Source organism: Cuculus canorus, chromosome 11, assembly GCF_017976375.1.
Source record: "Cuculus canorus isolate bCucCan1 chromosome 11, bCucCan1.pri, whole genome shotgun sequence".
NCBI lineage: Eukaryota > Metazoa > Chordata > Aves > Cuculiformes > Cuculidae > Cuculus > Cuculus canorus.
In genome coordinates this window covers 2,399,708-2,414,386 of record NC_071411.1, presented here as the reverse complement: position 1 = coordinate 2,414,386, position 14,679 = coordinate 2,399,708, and the positions used below count along the sequence as shown (strand labels likewise).

The following is a 14,679-nucleotide window of genomic DNA, read 5'->3' as shown; positions in this document are numbered from 1 at the left end:
CAACCAGAAGCGTATCTTTATTTAAATATAGAAGAATAATTTCTTTCATCCCTGTATGTGTGTCAGCCTAATCAGGTCACCGGTAGGAACCGTTGACTGGGAAAAACACAAGGCTTTCTCTTTACGAAAAATGACTGACCTTGCTTTGAAGCAATTTGGTTTGTGTCAACATGGCCGTTCTCATTAAATAATAGGCTCTAAGTGGCACATCCATTCTTCTTCAGCACAGACAAGAGCTCTCCAGGCAAGTCCTGGGATGCTATTTTTAGGCAACTCACAGTAATAACGCGCTCAATGTACTGTTTGAAGTATGTCTACAATAATTAGTCTTTGTCTGCTCTGGTGTTCTGGTCAGCTCCAGAGAGAGTTCATCAAAACGTTCGATCTGCAGCCTTACTCGGATGCAGAAAGGAAATCAAATAAGTGTAAATATTCTGTAGCATTCGGTTAGCTGTAAATAACACCAGTGCAACAAGTGCATTAGATACATCCCCCACCTCTGTCTGAGCACGCTAAACACCTTCAGCAAAACTCCTCCTTCTTTAGTTGCTGGAAATGACTCCTTTTGCAACCATTTGTCACTAATTCTCCTACTTTTGGCATTTCCTCTATACATTATCCAGCCAGTTATGCAAGTATTGGAAATGATAACACAGGTAATTTCCTTAATCAGAGCTGAACCAGGGCTGAGTGAGAAATATTCGGTCCACTCACCATTTTTTTTAAATACTCCCAATTTTTCCTTTTCTAATTTCTTTATTATTATTTTTAATTATGGCCAGTTCAAATCATCTCTTGCTGCTTTGTAGGAAGGCTTTTTGTCTTCAGGCCGCATCTCAAGGTGATGTTTATTACATGAAGTCTGCGGGTCTGTTTGGGGAGATCTCAGAGCAGCCTTTCAGTACCTGAAGGGACCTACAACAAATCTGGAAAGCGACTTTTTCCAAGGGCCTGCAGTGACAGGATGAGGGGGAATGGCTTTAAATTAGAGGGATAAGATTTAGATTAAATATTAGGAAAAAATTCTTCACGCTGAGGGTGGGGAGGCCCTGGCCCAGGGTGCCCAGAGCAGTGGGGGCTGCCCCATCCCTGGAGGGGTTCCAGGCCAGGTTGGATGGGGCTTGGAGCCCCTGATCCAGTGGGAGTTGTCGCCGCCCATGGCAAAGGATGGAACTGGATGGGCTTTGAGGTCCTTTCTGACCTAAACCATTCCATGATTCTGTGATTCTATTCCAAACAGCTCCTCAGAACTGGCTGTTGTGATTACAAGTGCTCCCCTGGAAGATGCAAAATCAGCCTAAGACCATCTAAAGAACACACACAAATACGTACTTGTGCCATCCACATCAGCAGACCGGGTCTTTAAACACCTTAGCTCTGTGTATCGGCTACTAAGGCTGTAAGAGAAGCAATGTGGTTTACTCAGCCTTTTCTTCAGTGACAATTCATCTCTACCGGGAAAGCATTTGAGATATCAGTCGTGTCATAGCATACATGCAGCTCATCTGAGCTTTTTAATGATTAATTAATGTAGTCAATCTTGCAGTGTTTTAGCACTGTTTATCAGAATGCTGCAGTTAACACTGTTGATTTGGGGGTATAACAACCTCACACGTGGCCCTGCAATGTAACACAGCCCACACTGGCGCTGCTTTAACCACAGCCAGGTCCTATTTTAACGAGCAGATGTCTGTCTGCGTTGAAAGCTTTGTCTTCAGCCCCGTAAAGACGTTATTTATAGGATCCCTTCAGGTTCTCAATCAGATCTACTCCAACATCACGTCACTATCCTTCCTGCAGGTAATGCTGTTAATCAGCACGATGCGATTTGTCATTTCTAGGTTGATGACATCCAGCTCTGTAACTTTTCAAAGTATAGCATTGCATACGCTGTCACAGCATTTCAAATATATCGAACTAAAGCATATCTGCTCTCACTTTAAGTCAGATAAAAGAGAAGGGCTGAAAAGATCACTGTTGCACAGGTTCGCCTCCCCACGATTTAAAACAAACACTGAAAATTATTTAAAAGGTTGAAAAATCCTCATTAATTGGAAAAGTAAAATTTTGGGCCCCACCCCCCCCAGGAACATTACTGACTTAAACACTCGTTTAATCAAATCCTACAAAATCAGCAGAAAATTAAAGCTGTAGGGTACAGATTCCTTCTAATCCTGGAGATGTTAAATATCAGCATGGAAGTTAAGTTTCCAGAGACGAGGTCTCCCTCTACTCCACTCTCATCAGACCCCGCATGAGGTCCTGTGTCCAGTTCTGGAATCCCCAGCATAAGAAGGAGATGGAACTGTCCGAATGGGGCCAGAGGAGGCCACTGAGACTATCCAAGAGCTGCAGCCCCTCTGCTATGAGGACAGGCTGAGGGAGCTGGGGTTGTTCAGCCTGGAGAAGCAAAGGCTCTGCGGAGGCCTCAGAGCAGCTTTCAGTGCTGAAAGGGGCTGAATCTAAAAGTAGCTACGAGATGCGCTTGAAGCTGGATGGAAGAAGTAGGGAAAGGGGAAAGAAAGGTCAGATTATCCCAGTAATATCGGTCATATCCTGCACGTCTATAGGAAGGAAAGCTTTTGTAATGATAATGTGTTACCCAAAAATCTCTGCTGAAATTCAACTGTGATACAGCAACAGTAATTCAGGTCACAGTTTAAGCTTTTCACATAATTAGTTTACATTTAATCAGACTGCTGGTATGTAAACATAATTACCATTCTCAGGCCTTTAATTGAAATTGTCACAGCAGTACCGCTCACTCCTTCTCCAGCTCTGCTGGAAGGGATCGTCCGCTCCCGGACGCTAAATGGCCACGATGGATTTCTTGAAGACTCCCCCGTGCACCAGCCTGACCCACACCGGGGAAACCAGACAAACCACCTCCTTTCAGTCCCAACCACACATGTAATAAATTAAGTTCAGCTGGTATTAATCAGGCCAAACACAAGCTAATGCTTTACCACCGAACTCCTGTACAATAGTTTTGAATCATGCCAGTAAAGCTCAGCTCTAATGGGATAAATAGATACAAACTACGATTTATGTGCAAAAGTATCAAAAGCCATTTGTGACCTTTGCAGGGTTTTTCCTTCTTGCAAGAGCTTGCAACCCACCTCCTGGTCAGGAAATGAAATACCTTCATTAAAATAGGTGCACAGTCTTCTTGAAAATGAGTTACGGCTACCCCTGTGTCTGAGAAAAGACCAGCTCAAGTATTTCTACGTAGTGTTAAAAACAATTTCTTCCTCTTCAATGTCCATTAACCTAGTACACAACGGAAAAAGCAGGAGGAGAGCAGCCTTGTAATGCACCCTTCTCACAGGTGGGCTCTCAAAACAAGACGCCTGCAGGTCTTCTCAACTCCACTACCACTGCCTCTCTCATTCTGACCCACTCTCAGCTGTGGCTGGTGAATAGCCTTCAATACTTTTAAGAATTCGGTTTATCTTTATTTTTTAAATGCTTTAATTCACATTTCCTTTTTGATAATATCTCCAGGAGTAGCAGCACCAAAAAGCCCCTAAGCTGGTGCGCAACTTTTACCCTCCTGGTGGCCCTTCTGAGGAGCACGAATGAAACAATTTGCAAAGGAGAAGTATCAGCTGACTTCATTAATCCCAGCTCAGGATACAATATGTTGGAAACGGCTTTTTTCTTTTCATGAATGGGTTTGGTTTTTTTTTTTTTCTCTAGCTGCTCTTGTTTGCTTGGCCTGTCTGGAAAGCCCAGACTTGATTATCTTTTATAGGGATGTGGAGTGAAGGCGATTCCACTAACAGCTGCTCAATATTTGATGAACAGCAGCCAAAGTCAGAGGGAAGGGTCAAGGCAGTCGGAGGCTGGGGGGAGATAACCTACACTCACAAATTTTACTTACATTCTCCACAAGTTTAAATTACTTTTAATGAAACATTAACTGAAGACTTGACAAATGACCCCCTGAGACTTCAAGTTTCACAGGGAACTCACAGTGAAATTAAATTAATAGGCAAATTTTCAGCATGCAGTGTCTGCTGCGAATCCAAAATCTTTTTACCACTTAATTTCTCTGTATTATCTTATTATGCTACACTCAAGTCATTTCCCCCATGTAAGTAATACCTATTATTTACTCCCTCTTACTTATTAGTGTCAGAATGCCTCTGCCCCAATTCCTTTCAGAAAACCGAACATCCTTTGAAAGGTATCTCCAAGATCTTCCCCAGCACCAATAAAACTGTTTTTCACAAACATTTAGCACATTCAAAGTATTTCCTTTGTGCTGCAACCTAATTTAATATATAGTACATTTTCCTCCTGAAATAAGCATTTTAAAATAAAGACGGCATCACTTCACTGACATTCCTGGGGAGGGAAAGAAAGGGAAAAAGAAAAAAAGAAGGAAACATTTAACCTCACTGTTGAACTGAGTTTGCCCCAAGCAGATATGTGAACGCTTACAGATTTACGGTTTGCGTTGGAAGGGACCTCAAAGCCCATCCAGTTCCAATTCCCTCCTGCCATAGGAGGGATCAGGGGCTCCAAGCCCCATCCAAGCTGGCCTGGAACCCCTCCAGGGATGGGGCAGCCACCACTGCTCTGGGCACCCTGGGCCAGGGCCTCTCCACCTGAACAACAAAACATTTCTGCCAAAGATCTCATCTCAATCTCCCCTCTGTCGGCTTCAAACCTTTCCCCTTCATCCTCTCCCTGCACTCCCTGATCCAGAGCCCCTCCCCAGCTTTCCTGGAGCCCCTTTCGGCACTGGAAGCTGCTCTAACATCTCCCCAGAGATTTCTCTTCTCCAGGCTGAACCACCCCAACTCTCACCCTGTCCTTGAAGCTCACAAACACTGGAAAAACCTGTCAGAGTTTTCTTAAGGTTAAGCCTGCTACTAACCCAACTCCCTCAGGAGCTCCGTGCAGTAAGTGGTGTCCTATATTTCTACGATACAACGTGGTCAGTATGAGTTACAGATTTGGCTCTTTGAAGTGGGATTGCAAGAGTGATTTCACAAAATGCATCACAGACGCTAAAGCATCTGACCCACCACCCACTAACTGGCTGCTTCCCTTCTTGCTCTTCTCAATCCACATTGATTCCTTGGAATTGTGGGTACCTCAGGCTCACAAATCCCCACCGATATTAGGGACACAAACTAGACTGCACATGTCACATACACCTGTTTAAAGAGAATCACAGAAGGCAATCTCATGGCATGTGCTGAAGGCCAGAAGTAAATTGTAGGTCTCATTTGCCCATTTTGGCTTTAAAACAAGAATAATAATGTCCAATTCTTCTACCACAATGTCTGAAAGTGGCTTCTGCGTTAGCTCAGCATCAAAGCACTTCCTGAGGTCAGGTTTGCCACAGAACTCTTAACTCTAATTTCTTTCACCAAGGTTCTCAGAGCATGCTGCTATTTTCTATTACAACCACAACTGTGATTGCTTCTGCAGCCAATTATGTGTGTTCAAAGGGAGCAATAGCTGCAGGAACGCATCACTTGATGTTATAACATGTTATTATTAGGTTTTCAGCCCTAATCACTGTGAAGAATACAAACTTCCCTTGCAACTAGTGAATACCACTATCAACAAGCAACATTTTGTTGCAGAAGCAATTCAGGTGATGGATACAAAGGGGTTTGTGGAGCAGAATTCCATATCTGAGTTCCCTTAAGGCTATCAGCAAGTTTAGTGAATCTTGTCCCGGAGTGCACTGCATAAATGTTCACTTTTCTGACAAAGCTGCACAGTTTGCACGATCGTGGCCCATCAATGACAGCTCATCCCACCGAGTCCAGAATAATATTCCTCCTTAAGATTAGCCCACTAATTCCTTGTCTTTGCTTTATACCTGAATTCTGGGAAAGGAAGCCAAGAGGTCAGAGAAAGAAACCCAAATCTGTATTGTAGTTGTGTGAAAAACCAAACACCTCTGTAAAATTCATCCCTGTTGCTACAAAGAGCTATGACAAAACCTGGCAGCTTTACAGGATACTCTGCACATGTCACAGATTTCTTCCAATTTCTTCTTATCTTCCAACAAAAACATTTCCTATCACGCTAAAAAACTCTCTTCAAGGGAATGAATTTTGATTTCCACTCTCTCTGACCATGTGACGAGGTAAATGCAGGCAATAAATTTGTGTGGGGATAATCTCCCCACACCTGCTGTTCTGAAAACGATCAAACAAAATGTTTCAGCCTCATCATCAGATTCTTTCCATTTTCCTTCAGCTGACAATCTGCTACGGGAAGGCACAGATTCAGGAAGAAAAAGTTATGCTTCAACAACATCGTTTTTTCCAAATGGAAAAGCACAGACAAGTTTTATTTGCTCTCCCTAAGGGCAAGATCCGATGCACTTGGGAAATCTTTTCCAACTACTCAATGAGCTCAGTCCTGCTCCACATTTCCTGTTAACTACATCGTTAGGACATGCTCTAAATAAGAAAATCATCAAGAAATAAAGCTGTCAGCTTTTTTTTTTTTCCCTTATTCTTTCTTTTTGCCCTCTAAAGCACATTTAGCCATCAAACCGCGCCAGACTTTGGTGCTGCTGGACAGAAAGTCTTTCTGGGCTGACCCAAGGGCAGCAGGCAGAGCTGTCCCACAGCTCCACGACCTGTGCCAATGTGGCCCCAGTTAACAGCAGCGAAATGCAGAGGGACACCTCTGGGGAACAGGGCCAACTTCAAAGGAACAAACGTTTGTGTGTAAAACAGAGCCACAGCCAGTAACGCAGCACAAAGCCCATTTACAGCTCTCCACCAGCCCTCGTCACTGGAGCCGTCCTAGAGTCCCAGGGACAGAACTCAACATCATCATCTCTGGTCTCCACTGTTCCCTGGAGAGCAAACAGTCCCTGGGTGTCTCCCAGCTGCCAAAACACTGTGTCACACTGGCGTTTCTCCCTCCTCTTCCACCAGAGCAGTGCAGGCAGTGGCCAGCCCAGAGCCACAGAGCAGTGGTCATCCGCAGACTCCGCAGCAGTGTTGACACCGGCAGCCTGGGCCTCTCTAACAGCTTATCTAAGATTTAAATAGAACAGCACAGAAATGAAATAACCGAAGATGCTAAAAACTCCTCTCCCGCGCAGTCACTCTTTCTCTCTGTCAAGCCCCCCCTCCCCCGTGGATTTGGCTGCTCCATTGCAATGATCTATTTAGCGTCTTCAGCAAAATTACACCATCGCTTGATCTGAAAGATCTCAGCGCAGCAGGAGCTTTGCTTTAAGCAGTACATTTCTCCATGAAGGCACATGCACGGGAGGCTGGAGAAGCTGTAGTTTTAAGCACGCCATAGGTGCAAGACATCATAGCCTTAAAAGCATCGCTGGAGAAGCAGTCAGACATGGACGTTATCAGAGGACCAAGGAAGAAAATGGCCAAATAACTGCATCTTTGTCAGTGCCAGTTTAGTCCTTGCAGGAGAGTTGTAGGTGATAAGTGACACTGTCATGATGTAAACAGCAATTGCCTCTGAGCATTAATGTGGAACTTGCTGGTTTGAATCATCCCGGACCTCTGTAAATGAGCAGAAGAGCCTTGGCAGCAGTCGTGTCATGGATTACTCAGCAGGTTCCGCACCGCGCTGCTGGGATTCAGCTGGGGCTGAAGGCTCTGCTGCCCCTGCACAAAAAGCACTTTTGTAGACACAACTGATTTTCAAGGCACTGGTCTTATCTCACCAGAATCAAGAGTTATACACTAGATGAGTGTTCAAACCTGCCGATCACCGGGTATCTCCACAGATCATCTGAAGATCATCTTTGCAAACCCAAAGAAAGCTGTGACGTAACCACAGAATTGAACTATGACTGAATACCTGTAATACAGAATAGGCTCAGAAAGCCACCAGAAAAACTAATAAATATAAGTGAGTAAATAATGGCAGCTTTTTTAAAGCTTAGGGGTTTTTCTAAATGGTAACCGTTTCATTTTAGAAAGAAAATCAGTCTAGAAACCAGCTGGTTTGGTATCTAATGCAAAGATAAAAATCACTGCTCTGGGAGAAGCTCTACTGACTTACATTTCTGCCATTGTTTTGCTTCAATCCTCCTCCATCGGAACATCAGATGATCTAACAAATTCAGTTGCACTCGCCAGACTTCTGTTTGTGTGTTGCAAGTAAAGCAGTCAGGCGTTACAGCACCAACAGCATATGCGGCTGTTGGAAAGTTTCCTTTAGGGGAAGTTTATCATACAGACTGACTTCAGTCCGGAAAACAAGACAGACAGGGGAGAGCACCACAGCTAAAAAACTTTGTTCAGCCTCACAACATTAATAACAATCTTTCTTACGTCGTTAAATAATCTATGTCAAGATGGCTTACCTTCATTTAGCCTTGTAGAGAAAACCCATCATGTTTCAACACTGTCTATGTAGAGGCAACGACAAGGGAGTTATTAATTTTAAGTGCTGTAGCAGGGAAAATGAAGCCATTGGAAATAACGGTTGTGTCTACATCGCGAGGGTCTACACTCACTTGAAGAGCTAAGTCTGATTTAGCTTTCAAGCACTGATTAAGTATGAAATATTTGTTAACAATAAAGATCACAGAAACATATATAACATAAATTTTAAAAAAGCCCAGACAATGCCCTAACAGATTTCATGCAAGAATTTCAAATTTTATAGTTTCCACAGGCTGGTCAGTAGGATTTTAACAGCTGGATGTCAGATAAGACACAAGCGTCATAGTGTCATTCCTCCTCACTAAAGTCCCTATTTTCTTGTTAGTGCCACCCTAACATTTCTGTCCTGTCTCAACACCTGGCAGATCCATGAGAAGGGGTAGAGCACAAGTAAGACACAAAGAGAGTCTTAGAGGAAGGCTTAGTATGGCAAAAGCATGACAAGCTGAAGAACGCAATTTAGGAGTTGTAGTGAAATAAAACCTATTACTATAGCAGCAAGCATGTTGTTTGTCATTGTTCTTTAGTGCACAGGAATAAAACCCCACTCTACAGAGCAAACGCTTTGTGCCATGTTGTTAGTGCACTTCTGGCTGTCAGTTTTGTTGTTCTCTTTGTAAGATTTCTGAAAGACGTTCTCTATAATCGAGTGCGTGTTATCCCCCACAAGGCATTCGCAGCATTTGCATAGATATTCTTCCCTCCAGTACACCAGCTCAGATTCAAATGCCTGTGTCCAACGCGCTGGAGCAGGAGCATTTTCAGCCTGGTATTTTAGGAATAAGGAGTTTTCAAGGGGACGGAATATCTCCAACAAGACTGATATCACTGGAAAAAAATGTGGGAAACAGAGGACCTTCTACAGACAGCCAGAAAACTGAATGAGGTCTCTGGGACATAGTCCCTACTTCACTAGGAATAAAGCATTGGGTTTTAAAAAGGCAAAATTACTTCTTGTTCATCCTAGTGAGTTCAAACCCAAGCAAACCAGAATATCTTACAGATTACTCCCATAATGGTGTGTTAAAGGTTGGAAAATACCATTATTTCCCTTCTGAAGAATCGTTCTGTGGTGGGAAGCTGGCCAGTCTCACCAACTCCACAGAATTTAGAAGTGCACATGGGAAACAACTTGCTTACCCAAAGACCGAGCTGAACCAGTGAAAAGTCAAGCAGTGCTGACAACTTGGAGCTGCAGATGTCCTACTCTCTGGGAAAGTAGTGACATATATGTTCAATGTCAAGTCTGTGGTGGATCCAACCAGAAGTCCCAGACTGAACAGCTACAACGGCAGCAAGCTAAAAATTAGATTCCATTTGCACCTCTTTTCCTCACGTTTATAGGCAGTTCTGAGGAGGCTGCCCACTGTCATGGGAAATCTCATAGTGGTGTATCATCACACGTCCCATAGGCATCAATACTCCGTCAAGACCACTGGGAGTTCCAATCCCATCAAACCAAAGTCACTTCCCAGCAAGTTCAATTTTGAGGATTCTCCAGGAACTTCTAGTAGAATAATAAGACTATGTAAAGTTTATTAAAGCAGCTTAGGCTAAAGACAAGGAGCAGGTTAGGCGAGGGGGCATTTCTTACATTTACTCTCACTGAACTCCTCCATCCAAAGTGCTGATCCTGAGTGTGATAATGTACAGCCCTCCGCTTCAGGTAACACGCTAACAAACTGAAAATCTGAGTACAGCACTGATTTTGGCATGAACTCATCCCCTGACGTTGCAACAGGATAACTGCTCATGCCATCACGTGCTCGCCGTCTAAGGAAACGTATGGAGTGTTAACGTACCACGTGTCAGATTTAGCCACTCTGTTCGTTACTGGCAACCAAAATCTCATGCGATACGATAGTTGCCAAGGTAACTACTCTTCAGAGGGAAGATGAAATCTGGCGATGGGCTGTGTGCACTCTCATCTAACAGAACAGCTGCCCTGGGTAATTTAGGTCCCCTGTAAATCTGAGTGGATCTCAATGCTTCTGTGTCCTCAGCTAACACGCACCTGTCCGAGGGCTGCTCAGCAAAAGGTCCGCTCCGTACAGATCCGGGAATTCTAGAGTATCAGCATCGTATAGCCTGGGGTCTAACAGGGCTCCCTCTGCCCATGTGAACATCACGATGTTCCAGCCTGCAGAACAGAAACAATGATTATCTTGGAGGGACCAATATAATTGTCTTTACAACACTCTGAGCAGCAGCAGCAGGGAAACCTAAGTTCTTGTAGACAGGGTAATTTTGGAGTTATTATGCACCTGAACTGCTAAAATGTACAAAATTATGTTCTCATTGGAGTTTCTGAACACAATACAGAAGAGGGTGTAATATTGTCAAGGGATCTGAGGAGCAGGGTCCTTCATGCACTGACAGTAACAATCTTCCAAAGGCAAAATGGTGAATACAAGGGATGCAGCACAGTTTGAGAACCTCAGAGAATCATTCAGGACACTCCCACATAGAAACGAACCAACCAACATTAGTTTTCCACTGAAATAATCCTTAATACATGAATCACCTTTCATTCTAAGGCCATTATCACAATGGCTCTTGTGCTCTCAAACTACTGCATCAAACAGAGCAAGTGGAATAGCAGAAAAGGGCAAAACTAAAGCAATTAAATATCGTGAATGATAAACCAAAAAAAGAAAACACAAAAAAATCCTAGTAACCCAGCAGAAATTTAGGAAAAGCTTAAAATCCAATACATAACGACGATTCTAAAGGTCCATAAGTTATAGTGGAGGCCACCAAATGCTTTCTCAACGTCTGTGAAGTCAGTGACTTTTTATAGCCAAGCAGTACACTCCATGTTCTTATAACCGAAACTTGGCAAGCATCGTCACCTGCGTTGAAATTCAGCTTTGCTTCAAACTTCTTGACATTGGAGAAGAGACTCTCATGACTGAAACTCTTCCACTGACCTCCTTTAGCACTGGCAATAAATGTTGCTCATGAGTAAAGCTAAGTCTGTTGTCAATGTTTTGCACAGATGGACTGACTCATCACCTGATTTCCTCATGCACCCCTTGTCCACCTTGCCAAGGGAACACATTCCATAGTCCAGCCTCCATCTATAGTCCTCGAGGTGCAATAAACCCAAGAGATTGGTTCATCCAATAAAAGCTCCAAAGCTGATTTAATAGCATGAGCCAGATCTTCATTTTTTTTATGCTAGAAGGAGTCAGACAACACAGCAACTATAATGCTAAGGCAAATTATATTGTTTAAAACTTATCGATTATTAAACGATTCAAGAACAAGCTCAAATGACAAGGTGACGCCAAATCAAGTGTCAGCCCTGAACACTTAAAATGCTTCTATGGGTTTTGTTTAGACAATGCCTACGAGGAGCAAGTAACACAATGAGATAATAATTTATCCCAACTAAAAGTGCATGTGTATAGTAAACATTAAAAGGGCACGCATTGATCCATCTATTAATCAGAGTCATAATAATAGACCAATTTTTCTTTCTCTGTGGTGTGAAGAACGAGGTTATGAATCATAATGGGAACACTTAAAGATCACACTTGAATAACCTAATTGTGTACAACAACGATAGGATGAAAAGAAACTTAATCAAACTCTGAACTGTTGTTAGATCTCATCCTCTTAAATACAGTTCTGTGACATGACTCCAATAAATTATTTTGATAAAAAATGTTGGTTTACCTTATTAATATTCTGAACCTCTTCTGCCCATTTTCTCCATGCTTCATCTCTTCATCTGAATAGAAATAAACACAATTACTGTGAAAGCTTCAGGTTTTAATGCAAGTTTCAGTTCTTTTATTTACAAATCACATAAATATATACTTTTTTTTCCACTTGCTGCCTTACAGAGGAACTAGAGTCTCACTACATGTGAAAACTGTCAGCCAATCTTTAAATATTTATCTTTGAATTCCCCTGGTTGCATGTACTTGGGAATGTTTTCATAAATACATCAATAACTGTCTTGTACAGCTCATTAAGGAAGCTTTTTATCCTTTAGTGTAAGAGTTCAGTTCACAGCTGCCTGTGAATCATTTTTATGGATGTCCATTAAGCCTGCCCTTCAAACTCCAATTATTTATCAAATTTAGTATATACGGAAGCAATCAGCAGAGAAACCATGAAAGCTGCAAAGATGCATAAACATTTGGAACCAGAACTTGGCCCACCTCCAGCAGCACATTCTCTCATCCAATGCTGACTCCACAGCGGTCGAGATGCACTTAATGGATCCACCTACGCCAAAGAGGCACGTTGTCCAGTGGGCAGGGTGGGCAGTGCCTTGAATTTCCTCCTCACATCTATCGTTCAGCTTTTTCTCCCTCGCCTGTTGTAGTTTTCCAGCTTCCCTTATGACATGGTGCGCTGCAGAGGGGACCTGGGGACCTCTGCCACAGTCCAAAGCTGCCACCACTCACGTTCTTCATCCAACTCAAAGCAAGGAATACCAGGCTTCTGCTACAGAGAAAACTTATTTACATGGATGTTGCCCTTCAACTTAACCAGCCCAAGTTATTTTACTTCCTAGAACTTAGCAAGATATAGGCTTGGATAAGCAGGTTTAGAAATACCACATTTTAAAGAAAAAGGTGCCATAAACACGCAGATGTGCTGAAAACCTCAGACGGCTTCCTTCAAAAATTAGCTTTCTGGAAACCTTCACTAACATCCTATTGTTTTTCCCCAAATCTAGTTCTGCAGTTGAGTTTTTGACAGATATTTTCCTCTGCCAGGTCCATGTGAATTCAGTCAGAGACATTACCTCACAGTGAGCCGAAAAGGATGTGCAACACGCTTGGCACTCCAGTCCACTGCACCAACAGCCGTGATTCTCTCCACGAGCACTGCGTAAGGGAAACATAAACCAAACAATAGCACCCAAAGCTCACCTCGATTGATCCAGCCAGTAACACAGTTCACAATAATGTCTAAGAAAAGGTAAGGGGACCAAAATGAAGGAAGAACTGCGGCAGACTTGATTCCACGTGGCTGATGCTCTTGCTACCAAGGGAGGGCAGCAATAGAAGCAAGTGGTTTACAGCATCCACAGAGCGCTAAGCTGAAAGAACAGATTAGATTAACGTGATTAATTGCCCGATTTGTGTATTCTGACACACTGCTGCTGAAATCTATTAAATATCTCACTGCCAAATCTCAACCCATGCAAGGGCTGTGGGCCACGAGAAGCTAACGCACTGTCTATTGTAGTTAGATTATATGCATTTCCAAACCTCAGCCTCATGAAACAAAGTGCTTTCATAGCACTACAGAGTACTTTTTAACATACAGATATGGCTGTTGTAGCTTCTGCTGCCACTGAGCATCACATCCTACATTTGTCCTCGTATCAAATCCTATGTTCCTCGTCCTATTGAATCAGCTTGTGGTTAATGTCACAAATACCAAAGGATATTCATCATGATTTTCCATGTGCTGGAAAACACTACTGCCATTTAATTGCTTATATTATTAAGCCAGATATGGGACACTAATCAGTTAGCTTCAAGGTAAAATACTATTAACTTTTTCAGCAGTACTGGGGAGAGACAGAAGGGCTTCTGTTCAGTTACAACGCTGAAGACCGGCAGAGAGTGATAGGTGTGTTGTGCACACGCTGCTGTGTACTTCCTTCACTCCACGGGACTCCAGCAAGAACATCCTGTGTGCAAGATGTCCTTGCATTGAGTTTCTGGTCACAAAAATCACTCAAAAATCACAAGCAAGGCCCTTCAAGCACTCATGACGCTGCCACTTCAGTCTCCTGCAGGCCCACACCTATTTCTGCTTCCCTGAGAAGCAGGAACCAGACAATGCTCCCCACGGCCACGATGCAGGTGAGGGCACTGCTGCTTCCTCCAGGCTGGCGAGGTCGGTTTGGGAGGTTCTGTGCATCCTCAGCTCAGTTCAACGTGTCGAGCTCGTGGAGGGATGGCAGCCACAGCCCCAACGCTGCAAATGTCTTCAGTGTTTCAGGAGTGAAGCGCGTGTTTGCTCTGTATGTTTTAACATTACACAGAAGTTCAAGGACCTAAAGCAACAGAGCATTTAACCCAGCGGTTACTGCCTATCAGCTAAAGGGATATGCATTCTGCTAGACGAGTTAAGAGACAAAAGCACATCTTCTTTCGGTTTGTGTGCTGCCATGAGATGTTCCAGAGACTATCTGCCAGTGTTGCTATGAAATAAGTTGGAGCACAGGCAAGCAAGCAGAGTCAATGCACTTGTGCCCAGCTTCTATATTATTTTCCACAGCTGTCCAAAAATGACA

General features: G+C 43.3%; 1 long non-coding RNA gene across 1 annotated transcript; it reads right to left on the bottom strand.

The window, feature by feature from the left end:
- Positions 1-9,554: 9,554 nt before the first annotated feature.
- LOC128853305 (uncharacterized) lies at positions 9,555-12,860 on the bottom strand. The gene is made up of 4 exons (XR_008451754.1): positions 12,581-12,860; positions 12,090-12,144; positions 10,423-10,548; positions 9,555-9,691 (listed from the first exon to the last, which is right to left on the bottom strand). It is a non-coding gene; the product is annotated as an uncharacterized LOC128853305 (long non-coding RNA).
- Positions 12,861-14,679: the final 1,819 nt, after the last annotated feature.